The 23,549-nt window shown below is 37.0% G+C and overlaps 1 long non-coding RNA gene across 2 annotated transcripts in view; it reads left to right on the top strand.

The window, feature by feature from the left end:
• Nucleotides 1-8,696: 8,696 nt before the first annotated feature.
• Nucleotides 8,697-23,549, top strand: part of LOC117657134 (uncharacterized) — a 57,379-nt gene continuing 42,526 nt past the window's right edge. For both annotated transcript variants that reach the window (XR_009621578.2, XR_004589076.3), the window contains exon 1: nt 8,697-8,779. This is a non-coding gene — a long non-coding RNA (uncharacterized LOC117657134). The remainder of the gene's footprint in view (nt 8,780-23,549) is intronic.

Raw genomic sequence — 23,549 nt, forward strand, 5'->3', positions numbered from 1 at the left:
TGTTGCATCTTGAAAGCTTCTTTGTGGCCCTCTTTGTAATACACAATGGAGACCCCAGATAATGCTCGGAAAGGGGAAATTGGACTAAAATTGCGAGTTATATTAATTTAAGGTAGTTCCAGTATATAAATGTTTCTCGTTCCCTCCTGCTGCACCTGATCCTGTTATGATCAGGAGGCTCTATTCATTCTGTAGAGAGAATGTTGTAGTAGTGGCCAATGAGAGAAAAAAGGAACATTTTTTTCACCTCACACAAGCTTTTTTAAACTAACTTATCTTTGGATGTAAGCCTTTGATCTCCCTGAGCATTAGGCATGAAAAGGAGCCGTATGCAGCTCCAGAGCCGTGGGTTGCCGACACTTGTTCTAGTCCAACCCCTTGCACAAGCAGGAGACAGAATATACTATTCTGTCCAATTTCTTCTTAAAAGCCTCCTGTGATGGAGCATCTACAACTTTTGAAGGCAAGCTATTCCACTTGTTTATTTTATTTGGGAAATTTCTCCTTAGTTCTAGCTTGCTTCTCTCCTTGATTAGTTTCCATCCATTGTTTCTTAAAATACCTGTGTAGAAATACCTGTCATGTGAAGCCTGAAACAAAAACATTGCTTCTGGCAAAGGCTCAATACATACCTCACATGACTCTGAAGCACATTTTCCTCTTTACATCTGAAGCACTGTAAAGCTGTTCCCACCCATGTATGGTCATGGATTTGCTACCTTTCCCATATTGATCTGCATATACATGTTAGGAAGTCCTGGGGTCACTATTTGTGCAATATTGCCTTTAATATTAGCCTGGGTTTGGTATTTTTAGCTCTTAAAGTCTGTTAGCAGAAAAACATGACATCCGAGGAGTTACAAGAACATGGTAAACTCAACCTTTTTTTTAAAAAAAAATGTCAGGGTAATGATGATTTAATAGCTGACCACCTACTGTAATGTTGTAATGCTGTAATGCTGTAAGACTGTAATGATGATGCAATGGTAGCAATGAGTCAGCAGGGTTATTTGACTGCTACCACTTTAAGAGGCTGTATATTTAAGAGAGGCCCTGTGAGGGCGTATCTCTCTCTCCAGGTGTGCTTCCATGCTATAGTTGATGATTGATGATTGATTGCCTGACTTTGCCTAGCACGTGTATGTATATATTCCTTGTAGATAAACTACTATTTGAAAGACAAGCCTCTGTTTACTGTATTTTGCTCCTGAGTTTTCTCAAAATAGTCACACTGTGTGCACTCTGACAAAAAAAAACAAACCCTAGAATTACGTAAATTAGATCTCTTGGAAATGTAACTAATATAGAGCAATCTGCTGTCTCGTTTTCAGAGGAAGAAAAGATGGCTTTGGAAACATTGTCAAGCAGTTAAAGGAACAGTTGATGATGAGAAAAGTATTTAGACAGTCAAAAGCATGCCTAAGAGCTATAGAAGGAAGCTATGTCCTTGTGAAATTAGAAAACTGCACCGAAGAACACATCACAATCTAGGTTGCCAAGTCTGCTTCCAAAAAAAAAGCGGACAATCCGTGTGTGTGTGTGTGTGTGTGTGTGTTAAGTAGTAAAAAAATAAAAAAAAATTTACAATTAAATTATATATTTTCTTACAAACATTTTAACATACCATTTTAGGTCAGTCGACACACGCTACAATACATTTTAAAAATGTGAACTGTACATAATTTTATAATATATTTTTATTTTAATCTCATCATTAATTTTTTGGGAGAATCGAGTTCAATGGATATTCGATCTTTGTCTCATTCTAACTTATGAAAAAAAAGACAAAACGCGATTCTCCTATCCTTATTCTCTTAGACTGTACAGCTTTAGATTATGTACCATTTCATCATAAAGCTTTTGAATAAAAAAATGTCCACTATTTTGTGAAAAAAAATAGTGAACATAATGTGAAAAAAGCGGACTGTCCGCTCAAATAGTGGATACCTGGCAACCTTGGCTTTTAAAACAGAAGCATGTGTAAATAAATGTTTTGAAAATACCAGTTGGAACAAGTTGGAAAATAGGAGAAAATCCAATACCAAGAGAAAACTAACTAGAAAAATATCTGTGTTCTTCTCAAAATGAAGACTAAGATATTATGCTATAGATACTATAGATACACAGAGAGAGATACAGATATGGATGATACAGATACAGCTAGGGGGTGACATGATATTTGAGGGGCTGCCACAAAGAAGAGGGGGCCATCTATTTTCCAAAGCACCAGAAAGCAAGACAAGAAACAATGAATGGAAATTAACCAAGGAGAGAAGCAAGCTAGAACTAAGGAGAAATTTCCCAACAGTGAGAAAATAAACCAGTGGAACGGCTTGCCTTCAGAAGTTGTAAATGTTCCATCTCTGGAGGTTTTTAAGGAGAGATTGGACAGAATAGTATATTGTGCCTCCTGCTCATGCAGAGGGTTGGACTAGAACGGGTGTCGGCAACCTGCAGCTCTAGAGCCGTATGTGGCTCTTTGGGCCCCTTGCTGTGGCTCCCTGCCGAAAAAGATCCCACCACTGGCTGGCCCCGCCCCTCGCCCTCTCTTCCCAGCTACTCCCCACCTGAGAAGGTAAGGCCGATAGTGGCGGATGGAGACTTGTTCCATATTCCAGAGCGGGAGCAAAGCAGCCCTGTACTTGCCTCTTCTTCTGGCCCTAGTTGGTGCTGCGCGCACTTGGTTGCTCAGGGAGATGCATGACTTTCTCTACACCCTGAAACACTGGCCCGGCCCAGCTGCAGCCAGTGTTCCACATTGTAATCGGCTCCAGGAGGAGCAGGGGATGTCATCTCCTCCATTGTGAAGCATGCTACATTTAAGAGTGCTGTGCAAGGCGCTGCAAGAGCAGCAAGCAGGCCATGGAGGTGGCAAGAACACTGGTGTCAGCTGTAGCCGGGCTGGACCAGTGTCTCGGGGCAGAGAGAAAGTTGTGCATCTCCCTGAGCGACCGAGTAGCGACCGGGTAGGTGTGGCTGGGGTGTGTGTGTCATATGACTGGGTGGGAGTGAGTGACATTGAGTTGACCACACCCACCCAGGTTTTGTGGCTCCTGGTGTTTTCTGTGGGAAATGGGTCCAAATGTGTCTTTGAGTGTTTAAGTTTGCAGACCCTGAACTAGAAGACCTCCAAGGTCCCTTCCAACTCTATTATTCTATATTCTGTAAGATCCAAACTGTGACATGTTAATTAGACTGCTTGGCTCTTCATATTGCACATTACTCTTCTAGTTGCACTTTGCACTGTTACTCAGCAGTGGTCCTGCTTTATTACCCCAGCCTAATTTGCCTTGGCTCCTGATTCCATCTGCATCTCCTAGCTGGATTTCTTGATTTTATTTTTAGAGAAATTGAGTTGATTGTGGCCCCTGATTGTCTAAAGACTGCTGAAGGCACTGAGGCTCTGACAGGGCAATAGCCAGTAGCAACCCACCACTGATGCCATTCCTTTTCATGCCACATTTCAAACAATTAAGATAAAAGGGTTAAACTGAATTAAAATAATATATTAAAAAGACTGGGGCAAGTAATGGGAACTCACCCTATCATGTAGCACTCAGGTCTCAAACCAGCGGTGAAATCTGCCCAGTTCTATCCAGCTTGCCGAACCGGTAGTGTCGGTGGCGGGACTCTCCATCCACCCATCGGGATGTCATCACGTCCCATTTTTTTACCTTCTGCACATGCACAGAAGAGGCATGTGTGTGCTACGCGCACGCACACTCCCACACACTCCCGTTCCCAAACCGGTAGCGAAAGTAAGTGGATTTTACCGCTGTTTCAAACCCAGGCTGTTGGCTTTCCAGTTGACAAGCTCAGATTATTAACCGCAGAGTCATTGCTCCACCCATAAACTTATGTTTATATAATAAAAACCTAGATATTTTGAAAACAAGTTACTATTTTTATTATTACAGAATGTTGATTAATCCATCAAATCATCGATATGGAAGGACCGTTTAGTCCATGAAGTCCAACACTCAGTTAGTACAAGTGGCCAGGTCAAGATATCCCACATAAATGTCTTATCTAACCTCCAGTTGAACACATTTAATGATGGGACGCTCATAGAATTTCTGGGTAATTAATTCCATTGCCTGGTTTTTTCCTTAAGAAGGTTATTCTAACAGTTCATTGGAATCTGCCTTCCTGTAATTTAAATTCATGATGTTGTGACCTGTAGTCTGAAAAGAGAAGGAACCGGTTTGGATCTTTTATGTGACATAGAAAGTAGACCAGAACAGAATAAGGTAAAATAAATAATCCACATAATATGGAAATTATCCTTCCATGCCTTTTTTGCAGTCATATTGTATCCTGGCTGAGACCACCTCTCTTCCATTTCAATTTGTAGAGAAACACTGTATATAAATATTCATCACACATTACTGTAGTTGCTGTCTTGCATTGATAAACAGACCATCATTTAAATAATAGTGCAAGGTAGACTTTTAACTCCTACCAGTATGAAAAACATTTTCCTAAGTCAATTCATATATTAACTTATCCATCAGAAAACATTCGTAGATATTTAGCACCACATGCACATTTCTCTGGTTTTGCATACAAAATAAATCAGACATTTGTTTCATTCTTAATGCTTATTACATAATGTCAAATGTTCAACATAAATGAGAAAGGTCATTTTGAAACCAAATTAAAATAAATAGATAACAATGTTTGTTAGTTTCTGTTATATTTCTCATGGTTAGTTATTGTTTCTTGATTCTAAAGCAGGCACACAGAGGCATCTAAAAAGGATGAAGGCAGTAAAATCAAACTATAAAATAACCAGCAGTTGAGAGAATGTCTGCACAATTTTAAATATGGCAGGGTAAATAAATACGATCTATTAGAATCCAATAACTGACTTCCTAAACTAAGAGATCCGAGAAATATCTTAAAAGGAGTATTATTTGTCCCCATTTGTATTTAGTGTTTCATTAGCAAAGAGTGTATATATCATAGTCTGCACTGGCTTATTAATAATGTTGCTGGGTAACCTAACTGCTTCATGATCAAGAAAAATTCTCAGATGCCAGTTTAGCAAGTCCAAGCAAGTCTTAGGATTTATAATTTAAGTCTGAATGTAGACAACCGGGCTAATTTAAAACAGCAAACCGGGAATCTTCTTAATTAAAGAAGCTTTGACATTTTAATGCTACGGTGCATAAGGGATTCATATACACAATCAATCAAGTCTTTTACGAGAACTGTGATTTAAAATGTAGAATCCGATAAGAAATGAGTACTGCATGGTCAATCTCTATTATGAAATATAAATGGAGATAGGAAGAACAAACTAATTTGAGGTAAATTCTTTTAGAGCAGGGGTGTCAAACTCACAGCCCAAGGACCAGATGCGTCACATGCTGGCCACCCCCACCCCCATTTTAGCAAATGGGAAAAAAGTTGTGTCAGGTGACGACAACGTGACGCTGTGAGTTTGACACCCCCATTTTAGAGCATGAAATGTGAAAACAACTCTTTACTTGTCACTAGGAGAGGAGATATCTGTGTGAATATAAAACACAGAATAAGATAAGATCTGCTCATTAACTTTATTAGAGCCATATCATATGTGAAACATGTTAGTATGAATGTATTGAAACAAATCAGGCTTTTTAAAAAAGCACAATAAAGCATGTCAATACACCAAAATGTTAAATCACCCAATCCTTTACCGAACATAACTTTGATCCATAGACATGGACTACAATTCAGCTACATAGTTATATGAATCATTTATTTAGCATGTGTATTTATTACAATGATTTATAGTCATCTGCCATAATTCTGAAAGCAACTTACATTGACAGTAATTTAAAACATCCTTCAAATCATTCTTTTAAAAAATTAGAATAATTACATAAAGACTTATCCCCCTCTCTCTCATCTATCTATCTATCTATCTATCTATCTATCTATCTATCTATCTATCTATCTATCTATCTATCTATCTATCCCATCCATCCATCCATCCATCCATCTATCTATCTATCTATCTATCTATCTATCTATCTATCTATCATCTATCACCTAGCTATCAATGCTGATCAACTGATAAATTATTAATCTTGGTGTAATATCCAAGTCACATCAAAACATGTGATGCTGTATTTGTCTGAAATAAGACTTGGCTTTTCCCTATCAATAATTTAATTTTAAAATGGGAGGTTTAAAGTAGCCAATTTGTCCCATGAAATGTAAAAGTCATTGGGAGGTTGGCGGCATATAAATGTTAACAACAGCAGCTTATTAAAACAAACAAAACCCTTTAGAGAGATTTAAGGGAAGCAACAAAATTGACAAGTTTTAAGGAACTGATTTCATCCTTTTCCTCTAATACGTCCAAACAAACATGTATCTTTAAACTTAAGTGCACATGCACATACATTCACATTTGTTAAAAAATATCTGGCCCCAGCCACTCTGGGAAGTTTGCATTGTGGGCACTTTCCCTGCAGTCTCTCTTAAAGGAGTCATGGTGGTTCAGTGGTTAGAATGCAGTATTGCAGGCTAATTCTGGTGACTGCCAAAAGTTCGATCCTGATGGGGCTCAAGGTTGACTCAGCCTTCCATCCTTCCAAGCTCAGTAAAATGAGGACCCAAATTGTTGGGGGCAATAGGCTGACTCTGTAAACCACTTAGAGAGGGCTGTAAAGCACTGTGAAGTGGCATATAAGTGCTATTGCTATTAAAGGAGATGGCTTTCCTTGCCAAACTAGACTTGGAGGTCATGAGGTGCTGATGAATAGATGTCCATTGGCAATGAGTTCTGGATACAGATAGCTGAACATTCAAATAACCACTAGCAGTAGATAAATTGGAACAGAAACTTATTTACTGCCTCCAAAGGCAAAAAGACCAATCTTTCTATTCTTCTCTAGATCTAAATAATTCCAACCATGTTGCATTTTTATTAAATATTTTCTGTATCATATAAGCTAATATTTGCTTTCCACGCTATCCTTTCTATACCATTTTTCATAGCATCTATTATTTTTCTTCTATCTCCATGCATGTTTTTTTATAAAATTAATCTCTTCTTCATTCATTTTGTACAGTATCTGTATTAGTATTCTGCTCATAGAAATTCTGAAATTCCCTTTCTTCAAATTGGCTCTAATACAGTTTGTTTATTTGCCCCTATACAATAGGTCTGCAGTTTGGAGAGTAAAGGAGTCTTGATTTCTACTTAGCTAATCAAGGAATCAGGAACATGGATTCAGCATTAAGCCTCAAAAGATGCTCTGTGATGATTGCTATTGAGAAATAGAGGATTCAAATAAACCTCACATAGATTGCTGCTCTGCCACCACTGAGAGCTTTCAGGCAGCTTGGCCTCAATTGCCAATCTACCACCACCGAGTGGTTTACAAGGAGCAGATCGGTTCTAGCCAATCAATTGGGAGGCTTCTTGGCTTCTCAATTTAAAGCTAAGGTGTTTTGTTTTTTTCTTCTTTGCCAAGACTGGCAATTGAGGCCAAGCTGCCTGAAAGCGGTTTCTGATGCTCTCAGTGGTGGCAGAGCGGCAAAAAACTGTTTAAACTCTTGCCGCGGCGTTTCAAAGGGCTGCCCTACAGCTGATCAGTGGTAAAAGGCAGTGTGATGGTAGACTGGTGAGCTCCAAAAACAAATGGATAGACCGGTATAGCTCTGCAAGCTAAAACCCTGGTAGACCAGTACCTCTGCTAAATCCTAAAGAATTGTTTATCACATGACCATCAAACCATGCCCACAAAATAAGCCACGCCCACAGAGCTGGTAGTAAAAAATGTTAGAACTCATCCCTGGGCAAATGTATTCTGTTGAATACCAGGGAACTTCAGCTACGATTTTGTATTTAGCTTGGAGTAAATCCTATTTTAGTCTTACTGAGTGAATTTATTATTTTATTTTATTTTATTTTATTTATCTTATCTTATTTTATCTTAACTTATTTTATCTTATTTTATTATTTATTTTTACCTGGATTTTGCTACCATTTCCCCCTTATATTTTCCCCTATTTTTTTTTTATCTCCCTTTTCTGATAGGGTGGTATATTTTAAATCCTTTCTCCAGCATAACTCTTCCATGCTTGCTTTATATAACTATTCCCTTTCAAATTTCTTCTATGTTCCTTTTCAGGAATATAAATATCTCCTCTCATTTTCTTCATTTTTCATCTGTCAGGTACTCTTTCTCTAACTATTTATTCATGCTAACCCCTCTACCTCTCTCTGCTCTTTCTGTTCAGCCTGTGTCTGCAGATGAAAGCTGTTCATTCACATTACAGGTATTATTACAGGGGAGACAGCCTTAATGGAGAATTGTTTCCTTAGCTGAAGCACTTAATTGATGCCGTGAACTTATTCCTTGAAATTTAACAGATATAAAATCAAAGTGACTGGAGATGGCTTATAAAATGGGAGGTTGGTTTATGATGAGGCCAAATTGTTCTCTTAATTCGATTCAGGGCCCCGAACCTCTGAAAAACATCAAGATGAAGTGCTCTCTTGCGCATAAAGTACACATTTTGAAAAGGCAAGGTTAGTAGGATACTAGTTTGTATCTGGGCTGTATTTTAACCGTTGCTCCATTAACTGCATTATGCAGTGTTCCATGGATCACAGGGAAGAGAATTCATTCTCACCAGCTAGTATGAATCTCACCTGCATTCTATAAATGCTATGGTAACCGAAAATATACAGTGAGTAAGCAGGGTCTCTGCTTAGTCTGTTCTACTGATCAACAAAAGATGGATCGGAATCAGATGTACCGGTATATTCTGAAATGTAAGTCTTTCTCAAGTAATAGCAGATATAATGCAATGGTAACTTCTTCATCTGGTCAAATTCCCTTGCACTGAAAATTTGGATCAAGCTATCAGGTTGTAAAATACGACTGCACTCTGAGGATCTTTTAAATGCTTTCTCTTTCAGTGTTAAAGCACATTTCTTCTGTCATTTCAAAAAACTAAAACATGTACACCCAGCAAACGAGCATTTTAGTTTATTGTGGGAACTGAGGTATTATTTGGGGAATAAGGTCAGTGTTTTCTGCTGTGAAGACAGCTGCTACTCAGAGATGTGGAGAAATCAAAGAGCTCTCAGACTGTAGCCGTTCACTTTAAACTCCATTTCCTTGAAGCCTGACCCGGAAAAGGATCGGCCAGCCACACTTCGATGTTAAATTAGCAAAGCTAATTTACATTTTGCATTGTGCTTTAAACAAATTTTAACACACATAAATAACCGTGTGCCTGCAGTGGTAGGAGACTTATAATATTTATTGGTTTATTAAAATGATTTAAAATTCAAGCTAGAAGCAAAGAAACTGAGCTTTATTCCTGCCAGGGGTAAAATCCAGCAGGTTCTGACAGGTTCTGGAGAACCGGCAGCAGAAATTTTGAGTAGTTCGGAGAACCGGCAAATACCACCTCTGGCTGGCCCCAGAGTGGGGTGGGAATGGAGATTTTGCAATATACTTCCCCCAGGAGAGGGGAGGGAATGGGGATTTTGCAGTATCCTTCCCCTATCACGCCCACCAAGCCACACCCACAGAACTGGTAGTAAAAAAAAAAAAAGGATTTCGTCACTGATTCCTGCCTTAGGTGTGAAGCCAGCTGAGTGACTTTGAGCCAGTCACTCTCTCAGCCCTAGAAAGGGCTGTCCATTTCTGAAAATGGTTTTAAGAAAACTGCATGGACTTGTCTGAAATGTCACCAGAGATCAAGAGCAACTCAAAAGTACTTTCCCCCCCCACACATACACATGCAGAGTTACATTTATTTTATTTTATTTATTTATTTTATTTTATTCGATTTCTATACCACCCTATTCCCGAAGGACTCAGGGCTGCACAGCCAGACAATAAAAACACATCCATACAAAATTTAAAAGTAGAATAAAATCAAATTAAATAGTTTTGGCTCCGATTTATGTTTATATATGTGTGTGTGTGTGTGTGTATGTGTGCACATCTTTCCATATGCATGTGTGTGTGCTTTTCTCTCTCTCAGAATAGATGTTTGGGTGTACATAAAAACACACTTGTAATCCTAAAGAGAGCTACACAGGCAGTGGTTTTCAGGTTGCTCACCTGCAGCTATATTCACTATTGCAGATGCAAGAAGCTTTTCAGTTCAGGTCTTAAAATGCTTGAATTAAACTAATAATAAGAGCCTTGGTGGCACAGCAGACTAAACTACTGTTAAAAGTAGCACTTAGCTGCCAGCTGCCTGCAATTACTGCAAGTTCAATTCTCACCAGGCTCAAAGTTGACTCCATCCTTCCATCCTTTTGAGGTAGGTAAAATGAGGAGCCGGTGTGTGGGGGCAATAAGCTGACTTTGTATAAAATAGAACACTGCTCCGGGGGGGGTGGCGGCGAAAGCCCTACTAAGCAGGTGTATACAAAAGTATGAAAGCTATTGCTTAATGCATTGTAAGCCGCCCTGAGTCTCCGGAGAAGGGGGGCATATAAATCAAACTAATAATAATAATAATAATAATAATAATAATAATAATAATAATAATAATAATAAATAATAAGAAGAAGAAGCTGTGATTTCTATGTAGAATGAAAGCATCAAAGAAATGACTGTGTTCTCCATGAATCACTTGAAAGTTAAACTTAAGACAATTTATGTTATTTATATAATCATCCTTCTTAAGCCTTTCCATATAGATCAGCACTGTACACACATACTTTTACTTTTCCAGTGGAAGTTGTCTTCAGGCATTTACCATAGAAATGGTTTGACTATCAAAGTCAGAAAATGCTTCCCATGCACCTTTCTCTCTAGGCTTCCCTGCATTCGTCTTGGAGGTCTAAAGGAGAGGTATAGTTGTATTGGGTTAATATGTGTCCCACTCTTCAGATAATCTGAGAAATAAAGCTAGGGATTTTTTTTATATATATTTTTTATTTTTTTAAAAAAACAAAAATATAAAACATTCCATCTTTCCTTATGCAGTATGTCGTCTGTGCTACATCATTCATCATTTATCACATCTTTCATGTTTACATTAACATTCATTTTATAATATGTTAAGTATATTACACATTTAAATATTGTAAAAATTCCCCATTTTCTTAGCATCTTTCAATAATAATACTCTGTTAACATCAAACATCATTATTCTCTTCATACATATATGCTAACAATTTTCATCTTATTTATAACTCTTTCTTAATACTTATTCTTGGTCTCCTTCATTTCCAAACTCCATTTTTATTCTCCAACCATTGATAAAATACTTTCCATATCATATAATATTCACTTTGCTCTTTCCCTTTAACGTTAATCTTAAAATTAATGTTAATCTTAATTAACATTAAGCTAACATTAATCTATTTATTTCTGCACATTCTAATATTTTCATTATCACCTTCTCTTCAATAGGACTTTTTCTGCCAATGTTGTGCTAATACAATTCTAGCTGCAGTTAATACATGAATAACTAAATATACATTCTCTTTATTATAGATTTCCGGTAAAAGTCCACATGGAAAGATTTCTGGTTTCAACTCAATACGTTGTTGTATCATCTCTTCCATGTCTTAATTTTTTTTAGAAATAAAGCTAGTTTTGTATCATAAGGAGAGCAGTGTTCTGTATGATCCATGTACTTGTAAGATTTAGATTGCTAGCATCTCATAGAAAAACCAAGAAAAAGTTCCTTTTCAGTGGCATCAATCTCTAATCATTAAAAACTTTTATTATGTGCCTATTTTTTATATAATGCTTTTACCATTGTCCATCTGTACATGACTGAAAATGCCAGATGGTAATCTTGCACTGACAATGAGAACATTAAAAGAAAAAAAAAACCCTTAGAAATCTACAATGTTTGAGTTTTCTATTTCTTATATACCTCACAGTTTGAAAAACTTAAAGAGACAGAATAAATGTTCCAATCATTTAACCCAAAATAGTTTCTAAAGCCCTATCTATTTTTGTCAGAGCAATTTGTTCCTGACCTCAAAGGCTGAATAAATGCAGCAACAGATTGCGTAGCAGATTGTAAAGAGAAAATGGCCTTTCAACTGTAGTGATTAGGATTCTGTGAGAGTTTTTAAAGTTCACAGAACATAAAAAGTAAAGTTTTCATTCTAACGTCATGCTGAATTTTCTTTAAAATGCATACCTCAGCATATTTCATCTACTTCCATACATTTGCTGAAGATCTAGTTTTTCCTGTGATCCATTGAGATCCACCCAAAAAAAATCTCCAACATATCAAGATGTAAACCTGAATGAGTCCATTGTGATGATTTTTGAAGAGGACAGATAAGAGAGAAGATGAAGAATCTAGAATGGTCAATATCATTAAGTTTAATAATGACAACAAAGAATTTAAATCTTTTCAGGCATTTTCCCCACACTGGTACATCAACAGACTCAAAATATGTCAGTCCTTACAATGAAGCCTATTTATCAATGAGTTTTACACGGACCGATGATCCAAATTGTCCTATTCTGTTGTGCCTCATCTGTGGAAAAAAACTTACCAATGAAGCAAAGTTTCCAACAAAATTTTAAAGATACATAACTACAAATCACAACCACATGACAAATAAAAATTCTGATGATCTTAAACAGTTGTTGGAATCATAGAGCAAACTAAGAAAAGCTTTTGTTAATAAAATGACAGTCAGTAAAAAAACAAACAAAGCCAGGAAATTTCAATAATTCTGTTATTTCATAGCAGATGTTGTTATGCAACAACTGAAAAGTCACAATTTGAGTGAGAAAATAATCATGCCAGCATGTAAAAACATAGTGGAAAAATTCTAGGACTAGACGTAGTACAAGAGATTGAAAAGAAAGTTTGGCATATTGATGGCATATCACATGAAGAGGTTTTCTGTGATAAGCTTTTTTTAGCCAAGTTGATGACTCAACAGATTTTACCAATAAATATCATGCTATAGCAGTGATAAGATTTGTAAATGATAGTGAAATTCAATAATACTTTTTCTGGTACACAAGAAACATCTAAAGGCCAAGATACGTTTGATGTTTTGCTTTCATATCTTGAATGTTTGTTTTGGAAAAACCATGCTGGTATCTGTACTGATGGCTCCATCAATGGTTGACTTTTCAGCTATTAGGAACCTTGCAAGTTTCATATCACCAGGTGAGTTTTATTCAATCCTTAGCAAAATTAGTTTAAGAACTAACAGATAATGGGAGGGGGAAATAAACAGCAAAAGGGTGATTAGAATGTTGATTTTGGAAAGTTACAAAGAGTCCAGATGGATTTGAAATAAAATTTGAAATTAATTATAAGTCTCCTTCCTATGATAGAATGCAACTTTGAAGATTGAATATTACAGGGAAAAAAAGATTACAATTAAAGGAGAACACTTAAATTTACCTTAGAGAATGGAACAAAATACTTTTGAGATTGAACACATTGAAGGATATTTGTGAACAATGGACCCAGAAGTTAATTTTAAGGGTGTCTTCCACTATACATAGATTTAAAATATGGTTTGGGAGAGAAAGAAACTTTTTCAGAAAAGGCTAAGACTGATTTGACAATGGATATATAAATAACAAATCAAAAGAGTACCTGAATAACTTTTTTTATTGGATTTACAAAAGAAACTTATTTAAATTTTGAAAGGCTTTGTGAGAAAGGACAAAGATAAAAATGAAAAGAAATCAAGTTCTAGGATATTATTTGAAGGGATTAACAATCAAGACTGTTAAAAATAAAAGCAAGAAGTATAAAGTTTTTTTATTTGATCAAGGTTAAAACAAGATATGCCTTTATGGAATTCTGGCCATCCTTTATGAACTTTTTGCTAATACCAGGACTGAAATGTTTTATGGATTTGTTTATAGATAAGAGATGGATTATGGGAAGAAAAGATATTGGTTTGTAACCGTCTAGAGCAGTGTTGGCGAACCTTTTTGGCACCAAGTGCCAAAACAGGAGCACGCAGAGGCATGCACCAGGGGTGGGTTCTATTTACCTTTACTACCGGTTTGCAATAGGGCTGCTCGCATGCACTCTTCTGTGCATGCATTCTGATGATGCTGGGGTCTGATGACATTGGATGGAGCCTCCCGCCTGGTTTTACTACTGGTTCTATAGAACCGGTGCGAACCAGGGTCAACCCACCACTGGCATGCATGCATGTGCATGCCGGAAACTGGAAGAGCAGTGCACACCAGGAAGATGATCTTCTAGTTTAGGGTGCGCATGCTGGAAATTGGAAGAGCAGCCACCCGGTGCACATGCACACACTGGGAAGATCATCTTCCAGTTTACAGCGTGTGCATGCACACCGGCCAGCTGGTTTTCATGTGCCAGAAACCAAAAGACCAGATAGCCGGTATGCATGCGCATGCTGGAAACCAGAAGATCACGTTTCCACCGTGTATATGCACACCGGGCAGCTGCTCTTTCAATTTCTGGCACTCCAGTGCATGTGAAGACCAGCTGGCCAGTGCACCGGAACCCGGAAGAGCAATGGGCGATGGCCACGTGCCCGGAGAGATGGCTCTGTGTGCCACTTCAGGCACGCATGCCATAAGTTCGCCATCATGGTTCTAGAGGGTGAAGAATTGCCAAACTTATTTATTTTTGTTATGATGATGAATATTGGAACCACTTTTTTGCCTATTTCTTTTTTTCCCCTCATTTCACTCTTTTTTTTTTCATTTTCCTTTTTTTCTTTTCCTTTTGCTCTTTTTCCTTTCTCATTTTTAAGTTTTTATGACTGTAGTTAAAATTATCTCTATCATCTATCTATCTATCTATCTATCTATCTATCTATCTATCTATCTTCTATCATCTATCATCTAGCTAACAATACTGATCAACTGATAAATTATTAAGCTATAGGTAGTCCTCAACTTACAATCATTCATTTAGTGACCATTCAAAGTTACAACGGCACTGAAAAAGTGACCTATGACCATTTTTCACACTTACAACCATTGCAACATCCCTATGGTCACGTGAATAAAATTAAGTTGTTTGGCAACTGACTCATATTTATGATGGCCGCGGTGTCCTGGGACCTTTTGTGAACTGACAAGCAAAGACAATGGGAAAGCCAGATTCACTTAACAATTGTGTTAGTAACTTAACACCTGCAGAGATTAATTTAACAATTGTGGCAAGAAAGGTTATAAAATGGGGCAAATTTCATTTACCAATTGTCTCACTTAACAACAGAAATACATACACACATGACTTTTTGAATATATGTAAGACTGATAATAAGTTGACTTTGCAGTATTATTGTCCGCATTAACCTATGGATTCCAAAAAGAAAAAAAAAAGTTTTACTTGCAATTTTCAACTGAGATTATCCCATAGTATAACTTTATCATGTGAATAAGAGTCAGTATAATGTCACATTGTGCCTATCTTCAATTCTTTAGAGATGTTTCATACTTTTACTTCAGAACAAAAAAAACACAATGTCTTCTATACTTTATACTGTATAATACCAGTAGATATCTGACAGCCAAATCTAAGAATTGGTGAAGGCAGAATCTTTCTTAATAAATGTAACAACAACAACAACAAATCCATGTCAAACCTTCATGCTCAATAAGGATAAAGACCCTGACATATTCAGCCAGAACAGCTCTATCCTGTAGCCATTAGATCACCTTGTGATCCAGATAAATAGATAAGTGAGTGAAGTATTACATTTCTTCAGAGACAGTTTTGTCATCCTTATTTCCTGAAAGTGAATAAGATAACTGGGCTGTGTTATCTTCACTGTCAAGCCTGTCTGATCTCCGTTTCATAGATCCTTGGAGCAACCTTGTTGATATCTTCAATCTCACTGTATGTAATGACACCAGAGTTTTAATGGGAATGCTATCCACATGGAATGGAAATAGGGAATTAAATTGCAAATATACACACAGCTGAAATATTTAATATATCTTGGTATGTAGATAATGGGGAAGAAGCAGCTTTCATGAAAAAGAACTGAATAGGACCCAGGAGATGGATTGTGTGGTGGCTCCGTTACCGGAGTCTGTGTCATCGTCAGGAGAGGACTCCGAGAGTGAAGGGGAGGATTTGTACCCATGCTTTCCAAAAATAAGACTGGGTCTTATTTTGGGAGGGATGTCTTTTCCCCCCCCCCCATGTACGGGAGGCCAACTTCTGTTTGCTCGCGGTGGGGCAGGAGGCTGCATGGTGTGCCAGTGCCATCACTGTGAGGCAAGGGGAATGGAGCTGCCTCATGCACCCCTCACTAGCTTACCTCAGAGCCCCTGCAGTGAGTCCATCCACACCCCAACCCCTGCCTCACCTTGCGACTATGGCACTAATGCACCACTCAGCCTCCTGCTCCATTGTGGCTGCAAGAAAGCAGAAAAGTGGGCCAGCGGCCATGTGGGCTCCTGCTGCACATGGCTGGTGGTACTACTGCTGTGAGGCAGGTATCGGGGCATGGATGGCTTGGTTGCAGGGGCCCTGAGGTAAGCCAGTGCAGGGCATGTGGGGTAGCTTCACCGCCACCTGCCTTGCCTCATGACCACAGCACCACAAGCAACCAGACGGAATGGGCAGGGGACCAGTTGTGCAGGCTCTTAAGTAAGGCTTATTTTGGGAGTAGGGCTTATATTAGGCACACATGTAAAAACATACTAGGGTTTATTTTTGAGGAAACAGTATTAGATTATTGCTGATAACTACCAATAAGGAAAGACTGAGGCAACAACATCCTAAAGTTATATAGGTTTTTTAAAAATAAATATCTTTCCCCAACCTTGATGACCTTCTGTTCCTGAAGATGTGGCTTTGCCATCTGGCCTGATGATCAGAGTGATGTAGAACCTATAGAATGACTGTAGGGTTCTTGGATTATTGTGGTCTCCCAGTGATGGAATTACATGGTTTTTAATTGTTCAACATTTTGTGTTCTTTGTATGACTGTTTTATGTTTTGGCATTGTTTTTGCTTTAATTAGAAGCTGCCAAGAGTCATGAATGTGAGATGGATGGCTAAAAATAAATAAATAAACAAACAAACAAACAGTGATTTGCGTAGCTATGTACAACTACATGGATGTAAGAATGTCAATATCCTCTCCCTGTTCCCATGTGAAATGAAAAGATATCTCCAATATTGCCTCTTCTGCATAATTCCTAATGTTTGAAATAACAATCTTTTTAAAAACAGCCTGATATTATAGGAGAGGAATATATTTTATTTATTTATTTATCATGTTGAGAAATATATGTCCAAATTGCAAATTATATTTAGAATATAGTTACATGGCTATTGCAATAGGCAGGAATAGCTCAGTTTTGCTTTTTCATACACCCAATTTTAATAACACTACATTTAGAGCTTCTCTTCTTAGTTGTGTGTGTGTGTATATATATATATATATATATATATATATATATATATATATATATATATATATATATATATATATATATATATATATGTGAAAACCACTCACACATTAATCACGAAATCTCCAGAACCATAAAGCCTACAAACTTGAAATTTGCCCCGTATGTTCCTCTTGGCTTCTAGGTGCTCACTAAGAAAGGATTTTTCGAAACGATCATCAGAGCATTAGTATTTCCTATATTATTATAACACGCTCTGATGCTAATTAGTTAGGTGTTCTACTCCCCCTCCCAAGTCTCCCAATAACTCTGGAGAGAATGGGATAGCATAGGACAGGCTTCTGTGAGGTAAGCCTCATGGAGAGAAGGGGCTAGAAAGCCTGAGGGAGAGAAGGGGATTGGAGAGGATCTATGGGGCCAGCCTGAGGGAGAGGAGGAGATAGGAAAGGATCTACAGGGCCAGTCTGAGGGAGAGAAGGGGACAGTAGAGGCTGATCATAACCATTCATTAATTTTCAAACTCTAAGTGTTGATTTATCAAACCCAATCACATAGTTTCGTAGTGGAGCATGGGTATTCAGCTAGTATACAATATGTATATGAATGGCATGTACAGCCACAATTTGGAGACATTTCCAATTAAATATTGCTTTTATGGGAGATTTTGTTCATTAAAACAATTTTCATAATTTTAATTGATACTGTAACAACTACTATTTAATATTTAAAATCATTATATCATAAGCAATTAAACCGAATTACCCACATAGCTACAATATGAGAGATTATTCTAAAATACTAAGTACTTTTAATGTAACACTTTTCTCTAAATAGTTTAGCCTTATTTATCTTATAATCAGCTAGCTATTATGTATAATAAGATAGTGTAGTTATTTTCATTACGTGTGCAGCATTTTTGAATCATCAGGAAACTGAATATAATTTAGACAACACAGAGATCTAGTTCAAACCATCCATCTATCCATTCATTCCTACAAATACTATCAGATGTATGTGTCAATCTTTTGGACACCCTCAGGCTCAAAACTAGGCAAGTAGATCGAAAAGAGTGGTAGCAGAAAACCAAAGACCAATGCTCTGATAATAACAAGGGAGAACCTGGTTGTTATCTTATTAATTCTTCAAAGCTAAAAAAGGTAAGGGATCAAGAAGATTACACAACCAGCAATTTTAAGTCACCTCTCTTATTCACTGGATTCCAAGGCTAGAATAATTCTGACTTCTTGTGTTGGTACTTGATTTTAGTCATTACTAACCATTGGAATTAGCTTTTTCCTTCTTCAGTTGTATCCCCAATTTCACCCAGAATTGCATTGCCAGTTTCATACAGCATATCTCATCCATAGGATAAGATCCTATAGTATCGTATTAATGAATTTTTAAATGTTTTTAAATGTTTTAAATGTTTTAATTGGTAGTGAGTTTTAATTGGGCCAAATTTATATATCTTTTAATTGTTTTTTAATATTTGTCCTGTATGTTTTTTAATTCTGGCTGTACACCGCCCTGAGTCGTCAGGGAGAAGGGTGGTATAGAAATTCAATAATAAATAAATAAATAAATAAATAAAATGATAATATCACCTTATTTTACACATTTATAGCCTACCTATCCTCATTAATCTAGCTCTCCAACATGATACTCAGCTGACAATAGGGACAGCTTGCCTAATTCTCTCTCACGGTTAGTGCTCAGTAATGTGGCTGATTTCTCCAAGGTGTATAACTATCATTTGGGATACCAAAAATAACTCTATAAAGCTGTAGTCTGAGATCATCTTTGCATGGGAGATTTATTTATTATTTATTAAATAGATTTATATGACTGCCTAATTCACATACAATGACTCCAGGCATTGTACAACATTAAAAGATAAGACTGCAGGACACATTATCATATTAGACTTGTCCATGTGGATTTTCTTTGTCTCTCATAAGACTAAAATGCCAGTGACTGCAGTAAATTAATGACAAAATAAATCAAGTATTCTAAAGCCCATATCTCTTCAGACCAGCAACAGTTCCTGCTTGTTCACAAACCCAGAAGAGAGAGGAATATGATTTCCCACCTTGAGATCAAGTGGTACCTCTCTGCTAACTGCTACATTTTAAAATGTGATTATTCCTACAATTTTTGGATGCCAGTGTAGGAATCAGCAGATCTCAAATAATGTAAATGTCCTTTGTCTCTGGCCTTTGTATCTGGCTCCTCTTACTACTCCTTTCTCTTCAATCTTTGTATAGTCTTAGTTGTTAACTCATGTAACCAGCACAAAATGGTCTGATCTGATACAATGTGAAAACATGCTTTCAGTGCTTTGCAATGTGATCTTCAGCCTGATTAAATCAGCTAAGCCATTTGACTGGTTACGTGGACAAGTAAGTAAAATGCAGGAGCAATGGAGCAATGCACAGTAATTCCGTATTAGAAATAATAAAACAACTAAACTATAAAATATTGAAAAGGAATGCCTAGACCTTGATAGTTGAATGGCACAACCCAGAAGTATTTAAAATGTAGAAACCTGATTTGATAACTATACATAAATGTATCTACTTATTGCCAAGGTCTAAGGAGCCTTTCCTGTTTCTCTTTAATTGTATCTATGTCACTAGAACAAGAGCTGTACGTGTGTGTATGTCTGTGTTTGTGTAGGAGAAAGGGTCAGAAGATGATGTATGCTTGAATTTCCATTTCCATCCCTACAGAAACAATAGTACATTTTTAATACATTATGCTAAACACATGTAATTATATTACATTTGTCAGATATTCTACATATATATCTGACAGCAATACGAGCCAGTTATATTGAAAAGAATTTAATTGATTGTAAGAAAGATGAGCTGAGTTAGAGAGGAGCTATCTTATTTGGGATATCTAGTTTTGGAAATCTAGTTATTGAACTTCAATATTGTTAAATTTTAAATGTCATATATCATATATTTTTAGACTGTTATTTCTGTAACTGTTTGTTTTATCTTTTTCTTTGTTTTTTTGAAAAGGCCTTCGGGCTATTCAATAAAAGAATCTAGAATCTACATATATATCATGACAATTTGAGGTGCCTTTTTATGATAATTTGGCTGAACATTCATTTTATAGATCTAAACATCCTTTATACTTTTCCAAGATAAAGAGCAGAAATAAGTTCTATAGGCATAAAGGTACAGGTGTCTTCGGAAGCTGCCCAGCAGAAACTGAGTCATCCAAATTGAGCCAAGTAATCATTCTCACCAAGATAAAGCAATAACAATATTAAGGCTGCAATCAATGCAGCCTTCTAATGGATCTTGTTATCCCATTAACATTCAGAGCTAAGAAGGACTCCATTTTACAGTGCAAGTTTCAATGCTTTCTGCATTTTGTGCTTCAGCATGAGATCCAACTGCATCTGTTTTGATCCATGTGGGGTATCTTCCAACAGATATTGACTCTCCTTGATTCTAGATTCTCCCTCCCCAAGAGTTATCTGATTTTACAATCTAGAAGCAAGCAGATCCTGAAAAACACACGTCCACATTAAATAAGGGTAGATCAAAGTGATGTCCTCATCTATCTCCACTTCTTCAGAATAACAGAAAGTAGAGTTGGAAGGGACCTTAGAGGTCTTCTAGACCAACTCCTGCTCAGGCAGGAAACCCCATGCCATTTCAGACAAGTGGTTGTCCAATTCCTTCTTAAAAACTTCCAGTGTTGCAGCACCCACAAGTTCTGGAGGCTAGTCATTTCAGTGATTAACTGTTCTGTCATTTAATTACTTAACATGAAAGGCTATCAAACTATCAGCAAAAAAGAGATATTTTAGTCTCAGCCATATCTAGAAGTTTTACTAGACAACCTGTGACCCAGAGGTATTCACTTACCTAAACAGATGAACAGAATCTCCAAAAGAATGACCTTTCTTGTACTCTTGTGAATAGGGAGATGTCCGGGTGGCATAGAAATACTAACTGCTTTTTTGGTCCTAGGGTATTGCTCCCCCCCTCCCCCCGCATCATTTTGTTCACAGAGCTTGCATTTCTCCATCAAAATAATCTTCTAACTTTTTACAATAATGAATGAAGTAACATTTGAGAAATTCTAACTTTTCCCACTTTGACTCCAGTTCTCTGGGTTTTTAGTTGACATGACATTGTTGAGAAGTGTGGGAGATGAAATGCACCCAAGTGAGAGAGAACCTGGATGGGGAAAGTTGACTTAAATAACCAGAAAACATAAGATAACTGCTTGAATGGTGGTAAATTGATTGCCTGTATCAACATCTTAATTATAGGTTTATAAAAAAAACCTACAAATCAAAGGCAGTAAGAGTTGTTTTTCTGCTGGGGTATGAAGAAGGTGCAAATCATAAGATCAGAAGGTGCAACAACAGTTAAATGGTGGAGAGAGAGTTTCTCCAGAAATAAAACAAATATGAGATTTCTGTTTACTTTTTTTGGCAACTAAATTAGCAACAATGAGAGTCATCCTTAAGATCTATCAAGATAGATAGGCAACTGTGGGTCATAGACATGGATTTTTGCCCAGGGGTGAAATCTAAAATTTGTTACTAACAGTTTTGTGGGCATGGCTTAGTGGTTGAGGGGTAATGTGACTGGGTAGGCATGGCCAACTTTTTTTTTTAACTTTTAAAAGCATTTTTTCAACCTTAAGAGGTTGCAGAAAAAAATGCTTTTAGAAGCCTCTGACGATCAGGCAACTCAGCTGGATCGCCAGAAGCTTTTAAAGGCATTTTTTTTTCTACAACCTCTTCGGCCGAAGAGGTTGTAGAAAAAAATGCTTTTAAAAGCCTCTGATAATCCCAGCTGAGCCACGCAATCATCAGAGGCTTTTTTTTAACTTTTAAAAACATTTTTTCAGACAAAGAGGTTGTAGAAAAAATGCTTTTAAAAGTAAAAAAAATAGCCTCTGATGATCACGCGGTTCAGCTGGGCATTGGGGGGGGGTTGGGGAGGATTTTTCCTACCAGTTCTCCGAACCACCCACCGCCATTGCTACCATATCAGGTGATCCGGTCTAAACCGGGAGCATTTCACCCCTGTTTTTGTCCCTTTTTTGTTACTTGAGCCCTAGCAGACACACGGTGAAGAAATAGGTAGGCAATATGCAATGCTAAGATAATGTAACCATGATACAGTATAAGATGGAATATTGGCATGCTAATAGCCAAAGTGTTAATTTTAAAAATCAAGTTATTAATGTTCAAATATAAGCCTGCTGGCTGGCAAAATCTGTTGCAATATATAGAAGTGTACCATTTGTTCATATGCTTCTTGAATTTTCATCTACCGCATAAATAAGAAGAATAGAGCAAAATTAATTATATGATATATGAAACAGTTATTATGGCAAAATGCACAATTTATAGAAGAACTACTAAACAGGATTCAAGAGCTTTATCTAAAATGCTATAGCTATTTTTTTTTAAAGGAAAATATATTTTCCTCTTTGGGCTTATCAGAGATATTGTATGTCTATTGCTGAAGTAATGATTTATATTGTTTGTTTCAAAATGAAAAGAAGATACACAAATATCTAAGCAAGAAGGAAGGAAGGAATTAACAGTTAGGTGAATGTGATACAGTATCTCCCTTTTCTATCGGACAAGCAAGATAGCTTTTCATTATAGTTATAAAAGAGCTACAATACTGTGATATGATGATTATGTAAAGTGATAAGTAGCTACAAGATGGCAGCATCTGTCTTTCTTTCTCCTGCACAAGGCATTACCAAACAGGTATGACATGATCAGAACAGAAACTTGTACTAAATCTTTCATAGTCTGTTAGGGAAAGGAGCAATGGCACCTCTCACACGAACAATTCTTCAACAACAGCAACAAAAAGTAGGATTTATTTGGAAAGGAATTTATTTTCTTCAGCCCTGTGTTTATTTGCTAGCTCAGCTTAGAACTGAGTTCCTTTAAATTGGCTTTTTTACATTGCTTAGTGTTCACTACCCTGCATGTATTATCAGATTTCTGTGAACATACAGTAACTCTTTCTCTAGTTTTTCTATAACACACCAGCTGTCCAGCTCTTCCTTGCAAAAAAAAAATATAACTGTTAAAAGTCCAGGATGCTTTGACAATGTACTTTTCTGACAGTTAATGGTCAGGCAACTTCATTTGATAGTGGGCCATCCAAAATATTTTAAAGAAGTAGAGAAAATACCAACTAAGGGAGAAGA

This window comes from Pantherophis guttatus, chromosome 2 (genome assembly GCF_059756535.1).
Source record: "Pantherophis guttatus breed Tessera chromosome 2, ASM5975653v1, whole genome shotgun sequence".
In the NCBI taxonomy this organism is placed as follows: Eukaryota; Metazoa; Chordata; class Lepidosauria; order Squamata; family Colubridae; genus Pantherophis; species Pantherophis guttatus.